The sequence below is a fragment of the Anomaloglossus baeobatrachus genome, chromosome 2, assembly GCF_048569485.1.
Source record: "Anomaloglossus baeobatrachus isolate aAnoBae1 chromosome 2, aAnoBae1.hap1, whole genome shotgun sequence".
Taxonomy (NCBI): Eukaryota; Metazoa; Chordata; class Amphibia; order Anura; family Aromobatidae; genus Anomaloglossus; species Anomaloglossus baeobatrachus.
The window spans coordinates 490,635,213-490,647,591 of record NC_134354.1 but is presented as its reverse complement, the minus strand read 5'-3'; the positions used below and the strand labels follow the sequence as shown (position 1 = coordinate 490,647,591).

Below are 12,379 nucleotides of genomic sequence, written 5' to 3'. Positions count from 1 at the left end.
TTAAACAACAGAATGATATTGTAGTGTTTCCTTTATATTTTTTGAGCAGTGTGTATATGATTTGACCCATTCAATATATAGATATATATATATATATATATATATATATATATATATATATATATATAGAATGGGTCAAACTAAGAATAGTTACTAAGAATAGTAATTGAGATATATATATATATATATATATATATATATATATATATATATATATATATATATATATAATCTCAATTACTATTCTTCCTCCTGTTGTATTTATGTCTATCACCTATCATTCTATTTCAATTACAAATAGTATTGAAATCTTTGAAATCGGTATGTTTTGCCTTGGGGCTCCATGGTGGTAGATGCATTTGATATTTTATCCTTTTGTTTTCCTCGTATTCCATAAAATGTACAATTTAGCTTTTTTCTAAGATGCCTATCTTATATCACTATCACAATCAACTATAGTTGTTTATATGTTGCTGTATGCTGTAATAATGTATGTATTGTTACATTGCAATAAATAATAGCTCCACACTTTGTAACCCCCTTCAAATTCTGTTCCAATTCTTTAAGTTTATTTTTATTATTTGGGAAGATACTATTTATAAGCACTGTGGAACGGAAGGTGAGGAAAGAGTTAATGAGCTCAGGGAAAGCTATTGGCAGCTGCACAGGCTTCTGAAACTGCTGGGAAATCACTGTACAAACACGTTCTGGGATGTCGAAATGTTCAATGTCTCCTCCTCCCCTGCAGGAAGGGAAGCATTTCTGTCTGCCGGACTCGTAGGCACCGTGCTGGATGGAAGGAGCCTTGGGACGCCCTGGCTGGGACTTCTAGCAGTGCCAGGGCTGGCAGCTGCCCACACAGGGCTCCCCTCACCCACGTATACAGGTACCTTTCTGCTTCTGTCCATAACACCAGTGTGTGAGCTGTGCTGTCTGTCATTGTGAGCAGGCTCAGGGCTGGGGTAATAAAAGTGACTTTTCTAGGCTTTCCTATGGTGTTACTGGCACACCGAGCTTTATTGGATCTGTTAATTATAGGGCACTGGCAGAGTCAGTAAATATATAAGGTTAGAAACCTGGAAAGCGCTAGAACAATATATACAGTGTGCGCACTTATCTCATGTGAGTGTACGCTGGCATATTGTACTGACTGTAGCCCTACACGGTATATGGTGTATCCCATACATGGATAAATAGAAAAAAGATAATCATTTGTAGTGGTAAGTGAGCTCTACCATGCTCAGGTGTTCGTTACCTGTAAGAAGTAGTGATGATTGGGCACTACAGTGATCGGTACTCATAAGGAATAGAGATGAGCAAGCAATACCATGCTCAGGTGCTCGGTACTCGTAACGACTAGTGATAAGTGACCACTACCATGCTCAGGTGCTCGGCACTCATAACGACTAGTGATAAGTGACCACTACCATGCTCAGGTGCTCGCTACCCGTAAGAAGTAATGATGATTGTGCACGACAGTGATCGGTACTCATAAGGAAAAGAGATGCCAATGTATGTGAAGCGCTGTGGAATTAATAGCGCTATATAAATGAATACAATTATTATTATTATTATTATTATGAGCAAGCAATACCATGCTCAGGTGCTTGGTACTCGTAACAACTAGTGATGAGTGAGTACTACAATGATCGGGTGTTCAGTTCTCATAATGACTAGTGATGAGTGAGTACTACAATGCTCGGGTGTTCGGTACTCATAATGACTAGTGATGAGTGGACCACGGGGGAAGACTATTCTCCTTATGGAGACCTGACAAACCAGTCTGGCTGTCAGTGGTAAGGGGACTTATAGCTGCAATGCCCCTCTGGGAAGTATTCAAATAATTCTCAGAGGGGCATTGCAACTAAGTCCCCTTATCACTGACAGCCAGACTGGTTTGTCAGGTCTCCATAAGGAGAATAGTCTTCCCCCATGGTCCACTCATCACTAGTCATTATGAGTACCGAACACCCGAGCAATGTAGTACTCACTCATCTCTAGTCATTGTGAGTGCTGAGCACCTGAACATGGTAGTGCTCACTCCTCATTCGGCAATTCTGAGTATTTCCTGTAGCTCATAGTGAGCAAAAGATGCAGGTAGCAGTACGGCTCAAAGGACAATAGTGAGGGGTATGCACATAGGGCCCAATTCATCATTTGTGGATTTTTTCTGCAAAATTTTTCAAAATATGCACGTGGTTCATAAATCTTGGGCAAAATCAAAAATTCTTTTAGTTTTCTCTTTTGCTTTGCATTTTCTTTACATAAAAAAAAAGTTACATATACTGCTAAAAATGTTGCACAAATTGGGCAATATTTCCAGGCATAAATACATTTTCTGTGGGGTGGAGTTGGGATTGGTGGCTAAATAATTTCAAATTATGTCACTTTACTAATATATACAGTATGTGTTTATGACATCTGAAGTTATATAGCCATTTTTCTATTATATATATTACATTGTACACAAAAACATAATTCAGTTTTAAAACATAATTTATTTTACTATTACTGGATGTCCTACATTCACAATTTTGCTGGTTTTATAGCGTTAGGATACAGTGTGTTCCCACAGTACAAATACAGTGGATTTTGCCCTGCAGAATTGCGTGTGGAATATCTGCTGTATAGCACAGTAGCAGCTTTGTGAATGAGATTTGAAACCCTCTCATGCGCACATTGCGAAGAAAGACCCATATTTATCAAGACTGGCATTTTGCACTTCATGTTTGATGCAAAAAGTGCTGGAGTATGTTGTAAAAAATACATTCAAGTTAAAAAGAATCTGTCAGGAGGTTTTTGCTATCTCATCTGAGAGCAGCATAATGTACGCAAAGAGATCCTGAATCCAATGATGTATCACTTAAGGTGGTGTCACACACAGCGACGATGACAATGACAATCGCTGCTAAGTCGCTATTTTCTGTGACGTAGCAACGAATTCAACAGCGACGTCGCTGTGTGTGACACATAACAACGATCAGACCCCTGCTGCAAAATCTCTGCTCGCTCCCAAATATTCCAGGTCATTTTTTGATCGCTGCTATCCCGCTGCGCCATGATGATAAGCTCAGTATCCTTGTGTTTGACACCGCAGCAGCGACGGTGGCGACGACGCTGAAGGCAGTGACATAGGACTGAAGGCAGGACAAGAGCGTGTTTTTGTGGTGTATTTTGCAACGCCGCTACGACTCCGATTGGTGGTTACAACAGCGTTCCGATTGGGTACCTTGCCGAAGGCGTTACAGTGATTTCATTCTTTAACCCTTTCACGACCGGCCGATTTTTCGCTTTCCGTTTTTTTTTTTCGCCATTCTTTTTCTGAGAGACGTAACTTTTTTATTTTTTAGTCAATATGGTCATGTGAGGGCTCATTTTTTGCGGAACGAGCTGTACTTTTAAATGAAACCATCAGTTTTACCATATTGTGTACTAGAAAATGGCAAAAAAATTCCAAATGCTGAAAAATTGCAAAAAAAGTGCGATAGCACTATGGTTTTTGAGATATTTTATTCACTGTGTTCACTATATGGTAAAACTGATGTGTGGGTGTGATGCCTCAGGTCAGTGCGAGTTCGTAGACACCAAACATGTATAGGTTTACTTTTATATAAGGGGTTAAAAAAAAATCGGAAGTTTGTCCGAAAAAAGTGGCGCACGTTTTACGCCATATTCCGTGACCCGTAGCGTTCTCATTTTTCGGGATCTTAGGCTCAATGACGGCTTATTTTTTGCGTCTCGAGCTGACGTTTTTAACGGTACCATTTTTGCGCAGATGCTACGTTTTGATCGCCTCTTATTGCATTTTGCGCAAAAGTTGTGGCGACAAAAAAACGTCGTTTTGGCGTTTGGAATTTTTTTGCCGCTACGCCGTTTACTGATCAGATTAATTGATTTTATATTTTGATAGATCGGGCGTTTCTGAACGCGGCGATACCAAATGTGTGTATATTTTTTATTTTTTTAACCCTTTAATTTTTAATGGGGCGAATGGGGGGTGATTTGAACTTTTAGGTTTTTTTGTTTTTTTTTAATTTTTTAAAACTTATTTTTTTACTTTTTTTTTTTATTTTACTAGTCCCCCTAGGGGACTATTGCGATCAGCATTCCGATCGCTCTGCAGTATCTGCTGATCACAGCTGGAAGGCTGTAAACAGCAGATACGCTGTCTTTCTCTTTTGCTGTGCCCCGGGCACAGCGAAAGTGAAACCAATTCATGTGTAGTACAGGAGTCATCACATGACCCTGTACTACCATGACAACTATCGGGAGTCACGTGATCGCGTCACGTGACTTCCGGTTTCGGCGGTAAGTAAAACTTTACCGCGATTGCGCTTATAATGGCGCTGTCATGTATTGACAGCGCCATTATAAGGGGTTAATTGGCACGAGCAGATAACGATTCTGCTCGTGCCTAGCAGGCACACATCTCAGCTGTGAAAATCAGCTGAGATGTGTGCCGATCGCGGCATGCTGCCGCCGGAGGACCGCGGGCAGTAAGATTATGTCATTTAGGACGTAATTTTACGGCCCGCGGTCGTTAAGGGGTTAAGTTCCATTCTTTGTTCCACGTAGTAGATTCTCTGTCTGGTGTCGCTAGTGTGTCGTTCTTTGTGGATCTGAATGAAATGAAATAGAATGAAAGCACTACTGCGTCATCCTTTGTTTGGCACGGTCACCCAATCAGGCGACGCTGTAGTGACCACCATTCGTAATAGAGGGGCGTGAAAAAAGGCAACACAAAGGCGCTGTAGCGATCACCAATCGGAACAGAGGGGCGTAAAAAGAGGCAACGCAAAACATGTCTAGGGGTAAACACCACGCCTCTATCAAGGTCTGGGTCGTCGCATAGCGATGCGTGTGACACCGCACAACGACTGTCGAGGTCACTATGATCGCTGCTCCGTCACTGCTTAAAATTACATGTTTGACAGCTAACTAGCGATCATGTAAGGTCGCTGTTACATCACAGGAAATGGTGACGTAACAGCGACGTCGTTGTCATTGTGTGTGAACCCAGCTTTAGATTACTGGTTCTGAGACAATCAGGATTTTTAGATTTAGCAAATCAGCAGAGCTAATAGAGCTGTCCTGCCCACACCAGGCTCTTCAGGCTATGTGCGCACGTTGCGTCCTGTAACTTGCAGAAATTAATGCATCCTCTGGCAGAATTTGTCAAAATTCTGTTTGTCAAAAAACCCGCTGAAAATACGCATGCGTTGTGAGTGCGTTTTTTGTGCATTTTAAGCTCTTTTTCCATAGTTACATTTTGATGCGTTTACAAAATTTTGTCAATGGAAAATAAAGTTTCTTCAATCGAACAACATAAAAAAAAAAACTAATGATGTCATTTCCTGCTTCTTCTCATTCACTATAATGTGAATATTCAGAAAAAGTATATTAAATAATAATATTTATTGATTAATATTAAGTATAGTATGACTCTAATTTTATTTAGGGCTGGCTGTGAGGTCAACAGTACACCTCTTGACCTCACTTACAGGCCAAAACGCATGCTTTTTTTATGTCAAAAAAGCATGCGGATTGCAACCTAAATGTATGTAAAACGCATTATTTTTGTTTTTGGATGCGTTTTCTAAAATCTCATTAACTTCAATAACAAAACGCTATCAAATTGGCAAAAGAGTTTACTTGCTGCTTTTTTAAACACAGAGATTTTGGCAAATTTTTGACATTAAAAACGCTGTGTTTAAAAAAGCATCGTGCGCACAAATTTTATTAAAATCCCATAGATTTTGCCTGTAAATCAAAACGCATACATTTGACAATGAGATGCTGCTGCTTAAAACGCTGCGGAAACGCAAGGGAAAACACAACGTGCGCACGCAGCCTTATAGAGATTAGACATTGACAGTCAGAGGAGGGGTCGGACTGCCATGCATGTGACATTGTACTCTGAGCAATGAGAAGTCCTGCTGCTTAAACAAACAACAGATCAGACCTTGAGAAAACAGGCAGCCCTGAATTCTATGTTTTAAACCTTGCAGCATGCTGTCTACAGATTCTGTCAGCAGGTTTTTGTTATGTAATCACTTTAACCTTTCAGCTTCCCTAGGCGCCCCAAGCCATCACTATAGCTATATTTTGGGGTTTATAGATTTTTGAATCTGCATAAAATCAGTTTTCTATCTGGATTTGTGATATACTAATTAGTGATTAGTCATGTTCCCACTAAGCAGGTTATCATGTCCCTGTGTGTGTGAGTGACACAATTTGCAAGAGGACCATTGCAAATCCTTCCCTCCCTGACAATGCACAGTGAAGGCAGTCTACTAACACCAGCTTCATCAACGCACTGTATATGCCTAGGATGGCAGCGGTCATGGAGAAGGCAGCGGCAATGGCTAGCTGAGTCTGTGTCACTGCAGCCTCCTTGGGAAAGTGTAATGCACCAGTGGAGCTGGGGAGTGTGCACTCGGCTTACAGTGCGTTATCAGGAAGGCAGAAATTTTCAAAGAGCCAGCAGTGGTAAGATTAGATCAGAGAAAACAATTCCCCCACGATTAGTCACCCACTAATTAGCATAATGTGAGCCCAGTTATAAAATTGATTTTGTAAAGTTATATGAATACATATAAGCCACAAAAGGGGCTAGTTAGGAAGTGAATAAAATATTTAAGAAAGACATGCAAGGGGTCTGTGGCAGAGCGCTGGAGGGGATCCTGATACTTCAAATTGTGTTATCATGATTGCCCCATCTACTAGTCAAAGGGTTCATTTACATATATTGATAAAAGGTCTTTATAAACTCCTTTTTATCATGTATTTAGGTGTCAGCCAGTATAAAGTGCTCGTTAGGTATTTAATAATAAATATATAAATGTTATTGGGTGAGAGGGCATGAGGGACCTGTCAGTGTCACTTTAATTAATAAATCTTGAAATAAAAATAAAGCCCACAATTGCATTTGTTAAAAAAAAAATATTCCTGTGCTGAGATAATGTTATAACCGTGTCCATGCTCTATACTTTGTAATGGCCGTGTCTGACCAGACCACATTCACTGGGAAGATGAGGATGCAAAAGAGTTTACATGGACATGTGAGCAGCACCATAGGTTATAATGGGTACATGTGGTATCCATGAAAAAATGGATACCACACGTATAGGAAACGTGAAGGAGGCCATAGGCTGTGAGGAGCCAGCTGTCCATCAGTATGACATTGTCAGTGATGCCACAACGATAGAGCAGAGCGGAAGAGAAGGAGCTGCTCTGTCTATGTGATGTCACCGGAAGAGGTAAAATTGCGGTCAGGAGTCGTCTGTGACTGCTGTAAGCTGGAACAGATGGTCGTGTGTAGGGCAGAAATGGTAGATGGTTAGCAACTACCTGGTAATAAGTTCTTAACCCCATGGTAAAAAAAATCTTCAATCTCCTGGCTAACCCTACTGTTTGTCTTCTGTGATAAGCGGAGGCCATAACCATGGTGAAAACAGGGCCTAAAGGCCCAGTCACACTAAACAACTTACCAGCGATCCCAACAACGATACAACCTGATAGGGATCGCTGGTAAGTTGCTAGGAGGTCGCTGATGAGATGTCACACTAAGCGACGCTCCAGCGATCCCACCAGCAACCTGACCTGGCAGGGATCGCTGGAGCGTCGCTACACGGGTTGTTGGTGAGCTGTCACACAGGCAGATTTCACCAGCAACCAGTGACCAGACCCAGCCAGCAGCGCCGCGTGGAAGCATGCTGCGCTTGGTAACTAAGGTAAATATCGGGTAACCAACCCGATATTTACCTTGGTTACCAGCGCACACCGCTTAGCGCTGGCTCCCTGCACACCTAGCCACAGTACACATCAGGTTAATTACCCGATGTGTACTCTGCTACGTGTGCAGGCAGCAGGAGCCGGCTTCTGCGGACGCTGGTAACCACAGTAAACATCGGGTAACCAAGAAGCCCTTACCTTACGGCTCCCTGTTCCCTGCACTCCTAGCCAGAGGACACATCGGGTTAATTACCCGATGTGTACTCCGGCTACGTGTGCAGAGAGCAGGGAGCCGGCACTGACAGCGTGAGAGCCGCAGACGCTGGTAACGAAGGTAAATATCAGGTAACCAAGGAAAGGGCTTCTTGGTTACCCGATGTTTACATTGGTTACCAGCGTCCGCAGAAGCCGGCTCCTGCTGCCTGCACATTTAGTTGTTGCTCTGTCGCTGTCACACACAGCGATCTGTGCTTCACAGCGGGAGAGCAACAACTAAAAAATGGCCCAGGATATTCAGCAACAACCAAGGACCTCACAGCAGGGGCCGGGTTGTTGCTGGATGTCACACACAGCAACATCGCTAGCAACATCGCTGCTACGTCACAAAAGTTGTTCCTTAGCAGCGATGTTGCTAGCGATGTTGCTTAGTGTGACGTGGCCTTAAGCTGTGGTTGTGCTACATCAGTAGGCTTGGTTAGACACATTCATGGGAATAATAAAGATGCTATTGATACAGGTTAGGATGTTACATACATTTTTCTACATCATTACTGTAAAAATGACAGCATATTTTGGTTCCCAGAAGCCAACTCCCCATCCACCCCTTACCTCCCTTGCAAAAGTATTCATACCACGTGAAGTTTTTCACGTTGCACCCACAAACTTGTATTTTATTAGGATTTTATGTTATATACCAACACTATCAGGTATTTGTTTAGTGTAAAGGAAATTATACATAGTTTTCTAAATATTTTAAAAGTATACATTTGAAATTTGTGACGTGCATTTGTATTCATCCCCATAAATCCATACTTTCTAAGACCACCTTCACTGCAATTACGGCTGCAAGTTTTTGGGAGTATGTCTGTAACGGGGTGCCAGGGGCGCCTCTGGGCTTGTAGTCGTGGCCCCTTCTGTCAGGCTTACCCCTGGCTCCGCCGTCACTATCGGGACGGGAGATGTCTTGGTGGGGCAGAGTGTGGTGGTGCAGATGTCGTCCGACGTATAAACACTCTCCAGGCATGGTTCGATGCAAATAAAAGACATTCTTTATTTCACAACTCTTTCCAAAAACCGGCAGTTACAGATGACTTCACGTTCTTTTCTTAGCTGGGGAAAGCCTGCCCTGACGTCTCCTTCAGTGGGGATGTGCCCGGCTAATCTGCTTCACCTGGCTCCCACTTATGGCTACCCACAGCCCGGACCCACACCGGGACTGCTTCGCACTATGAGGTTCCGCCCGCTCCTTTTCTCTCCGGCTTCCCTGTTCTTCCAGCTCCCTTCTTTCTTTCTTTCTTTCTGCCCACTCAGCTCCACACTCTGCCCCTGGCTGTTTCTTCTCTCCCGTCCTGGACACAACTGCCTTCAGCACACACTTCCTTTCCCCCTAAGCAGCCGGCTCCTCCTCCCTCCTGTACAGTTTCTATGGGGACAGCATTAACCACTTCAGAGAAAACCTGTGCTTCCTTGTAAGGGGTCTGCCCACCCCTTACATACCTCCCCTCTTTAAGCCTAAGCCTCCCGGCAAGGCACAAATCTAAAATCACATTTTAAAACTAAACAAAGTCATTTTAATGAAACTGCGAACATGTTCACCTGAGGGCACCCGCAAGGGCACACCAGTCCAGCGCCCGGAGTTCCTCCTGGAAGCTCCCGGTCTTAGTCGTGCCCGGAGGCCGTCGGCAGGCACTCCCGGTCTTAGTCGAGTTTCTGCCCGGAGGCTTTTGCAGCACTCCCGGTCTTAGACGTTAGCTGGCAGGAACACAACTCGGCAAAAATCTTCTTAACGACGCGGAGGGAGCCCCTGGCTCAGTCCAGCATCAGGCTCTCTTCCGGGCTCAGCAACTTGAACGGTTACAAACAACACACCTTCTTCCGGCTCAAAACAACGCCGGTGTTGAACAAAAACAGGCCCGCCATCTTCTGGTCTTGAAAAGTCACTCCGGATGATATGCACGTTGCCATTCGGCTCGTTGGGCCTGCACGTACTCCGACAGGGACTGTCCGGGCAACCGGAGCAGCCTCCGGAAGGGCTCGTAGTTGGCGGGTTGCTCCAACGTCTCGGGTGGGAGAGTTCAGCTAGCACCGGTCTTTGCTGCGACCGCCGCCGGTATTGGCATTCCTCCCACTCGATTTGCTGTTGCCACTGTGCGGCCTCTTGTGTAGTGGGCCGCTCCGGTCCTCCTGGCACAGCCGGTAGGTTAAGGGTGGGTCCTTCCGCAGCCGCAGTCTGCTTCGGGCGTCCTCTGCCCAGGCTAGTCGCTACTAGTGCGGCTACCGCAGCTTGCTGTCTTCCTGGAGTCTCCATCTTGCTCGGAGTCAGCGTTTCTGGTAATGGCGTCGGGGTCAGTGGAGATGCTGGAGGAAGTGGAGGCGGGCTTACTTTTCCCGCTCTTGGGTATACTCCACCCCCAGTCTCACACATCAGGTCGACCCCTACGCGGCGGTTCTTCTTTTTCTCTGGAACACCGCCCACTTCACATATCTTCCTTCGTGCCCTGGGACCGGCACCTCCCCTCTTTGGGCGGAGTACTCCGAACTTCTTTTTCGGCACCGGCCAGCCCCAGGCTCTTCTTTTGGCGCCAATTCTGTGCGCGCTTTCTGTGTCTTCACAGACAACGGCCATCTTGCCGCCATCTTGTGCCCGGTCCAACGCCTTAGGCACTTCTTCCTCTTCCCACCATGGGATCGGGACTCTTTTCCAATAATCTGGATCCAGTGTCCTCGGCATCACTTGATCTCCTTCTTCTTGGAGCGGGACCCCTTGCATATGATCCGGATCCTGCCGACTACGCCACATGTAACGGGGTGCCAGGGGCGCCTCTGGGCTTGTAGTCGTGGCCCCTTCTGTCAGGCTTACCCCTGGCTCCGCCGTCACTATCGGGACGGGAGATGTCTTGGTGGGGCAGAGTGTGGTGGTGCAGATGTCGTCCGACGTATAAACACTCTCCAGGCATGGTTCGATGCAAATAAAAGACATTCTTTATTTCACAACTCTTTCCAAAAACCGGCAGTTACAGATGACTTCACGTTCTTTTCTTAGCTGAGGAAAGCCTGCCCTGACGTCTCCTCCAGTGGGGATGTGCCCGGCTAATCTGCTTCACCTGGCTCCCACTTATGGCTACCCACAGCCCGGACCCACACCGGGACTGCTTCGCACTATGAGGTTCCGCCCGCTCCTTTTCTCTCCGGCTTCCCTGTTCTTCCAGCTCCCTTCTTTCTTTCTTTCTGCCCACTCAGCTCCACACTCTGCCCCTGGCTGTTTCTTCTCTCCCGTCCTGGACACAACTGCCTTCAGCACACACTTCCTTTCCCCCTAAGCTGCCGGCTCCTCCTCCCTCCTGTACAGTTTCTATGGGGACAGCATTAACCACTTCAGAGAAAACCTGTGCTTCCTTGTAAGGGGTCTGCCCACCCCTTACATGTCTCTACCAGCTTTGCTCATATAGAGACTAACATTTTCCCCCATTCTTCTTTGCACATGTCCTAGCTCATTGAGATTGGGTGGAAAACGTCTGTGAACAGGAATTTTAAAGTCTTGCCACAAATTCTTACTGGGATTTCGGTCAGGACCTTGCCTGGGCCACTCACACACATGAATATGCTTTGATCTAAACCATTCCATTGTAGCTCTGGCAGTATGCTTAGGGTCGTTGTCCTGCTGGAAGGTGAACCTACACCGAAGTCTTAAGTCTTTTGCAGCCTCTAAAAGGTTCCCTCCAGGATTGCCCTGAATTTAGCTCCATCCATCTTCCCATCAATCCTGACCAGCTTAAAGGTCCCTGCTGAAGAAAACCATCCTCACACCTTGTTTGTTGGTGGGGATGGTTTTTCAGGTTGATGTGCGGTGTTAGTTTTTTGCCACACATAGCATTTTGCACAAAGGCCATAAAGTTCAACTTTGGTTTTATCTGACCAGAGGAGCTTCAACATGCTAGCTGTGTCCCCTACATTGGTTTTTGAAAACTGCAAATGGGACTTTATATGGCTTGCTTTCAAAAATTACTTTCTCTGCCACTCTTCCAGAAAGGCCAAATTTGTGGAGTATACAATTAATTTTTGGTTTGGTGACAGATTCTCACACCTCTGCAGCTTCTTCAGAGTGACCATGGATCGCTTGGATGCTTCTCTAATTAGTGCTCTTCTTGCTTGAGATGTCAGTTTAGGTGGACGGCCATGTTTTGGTAGGTTTGGAGTTGTGTCATAGTCCTTCCATTTTTGAATGATGGATTGAAAAGTCCTCTATGAGATGTTCCGAGGTTGAGCTATTTTTTTTTAAACTAACCCTGTTTTATTCTTCTTCACAACTTTATCCTTGACATGTCTGGTGTGTTCCTTGGTTTTAATAATGCTGTTTGATCCCTAATCCAGAAGCAGGAGTAAGAGTCTAAAGACTGGAAAAATCACTCTAATATCTCTCTTTGTG

At 44.8% G+C, this 12,379-nt stretch overlaps 1 protein-coding gene across 1 annotated transcript in view; it reads left to right on the top strand.

Moving 5' to 3' along the window:
* The first annotated feature begins 753 nt into the window (after window positions 1-753).
* Window positions 754-12,379, top strand: part of LOC142291721 (interleukin-1 receptor type 1-like) — a 92,676-nt gene continuing 81,050 nt past the window's right edge. Inside the window, exon 1 of the mRNA XM_075336462.1 lies at window positions 754-886. The gene's annotated coding sequence lies outside the window, so the exon portion shown is untranslated. The remainder of the gene's footprint in view (window positions 887-12,379) is intronic.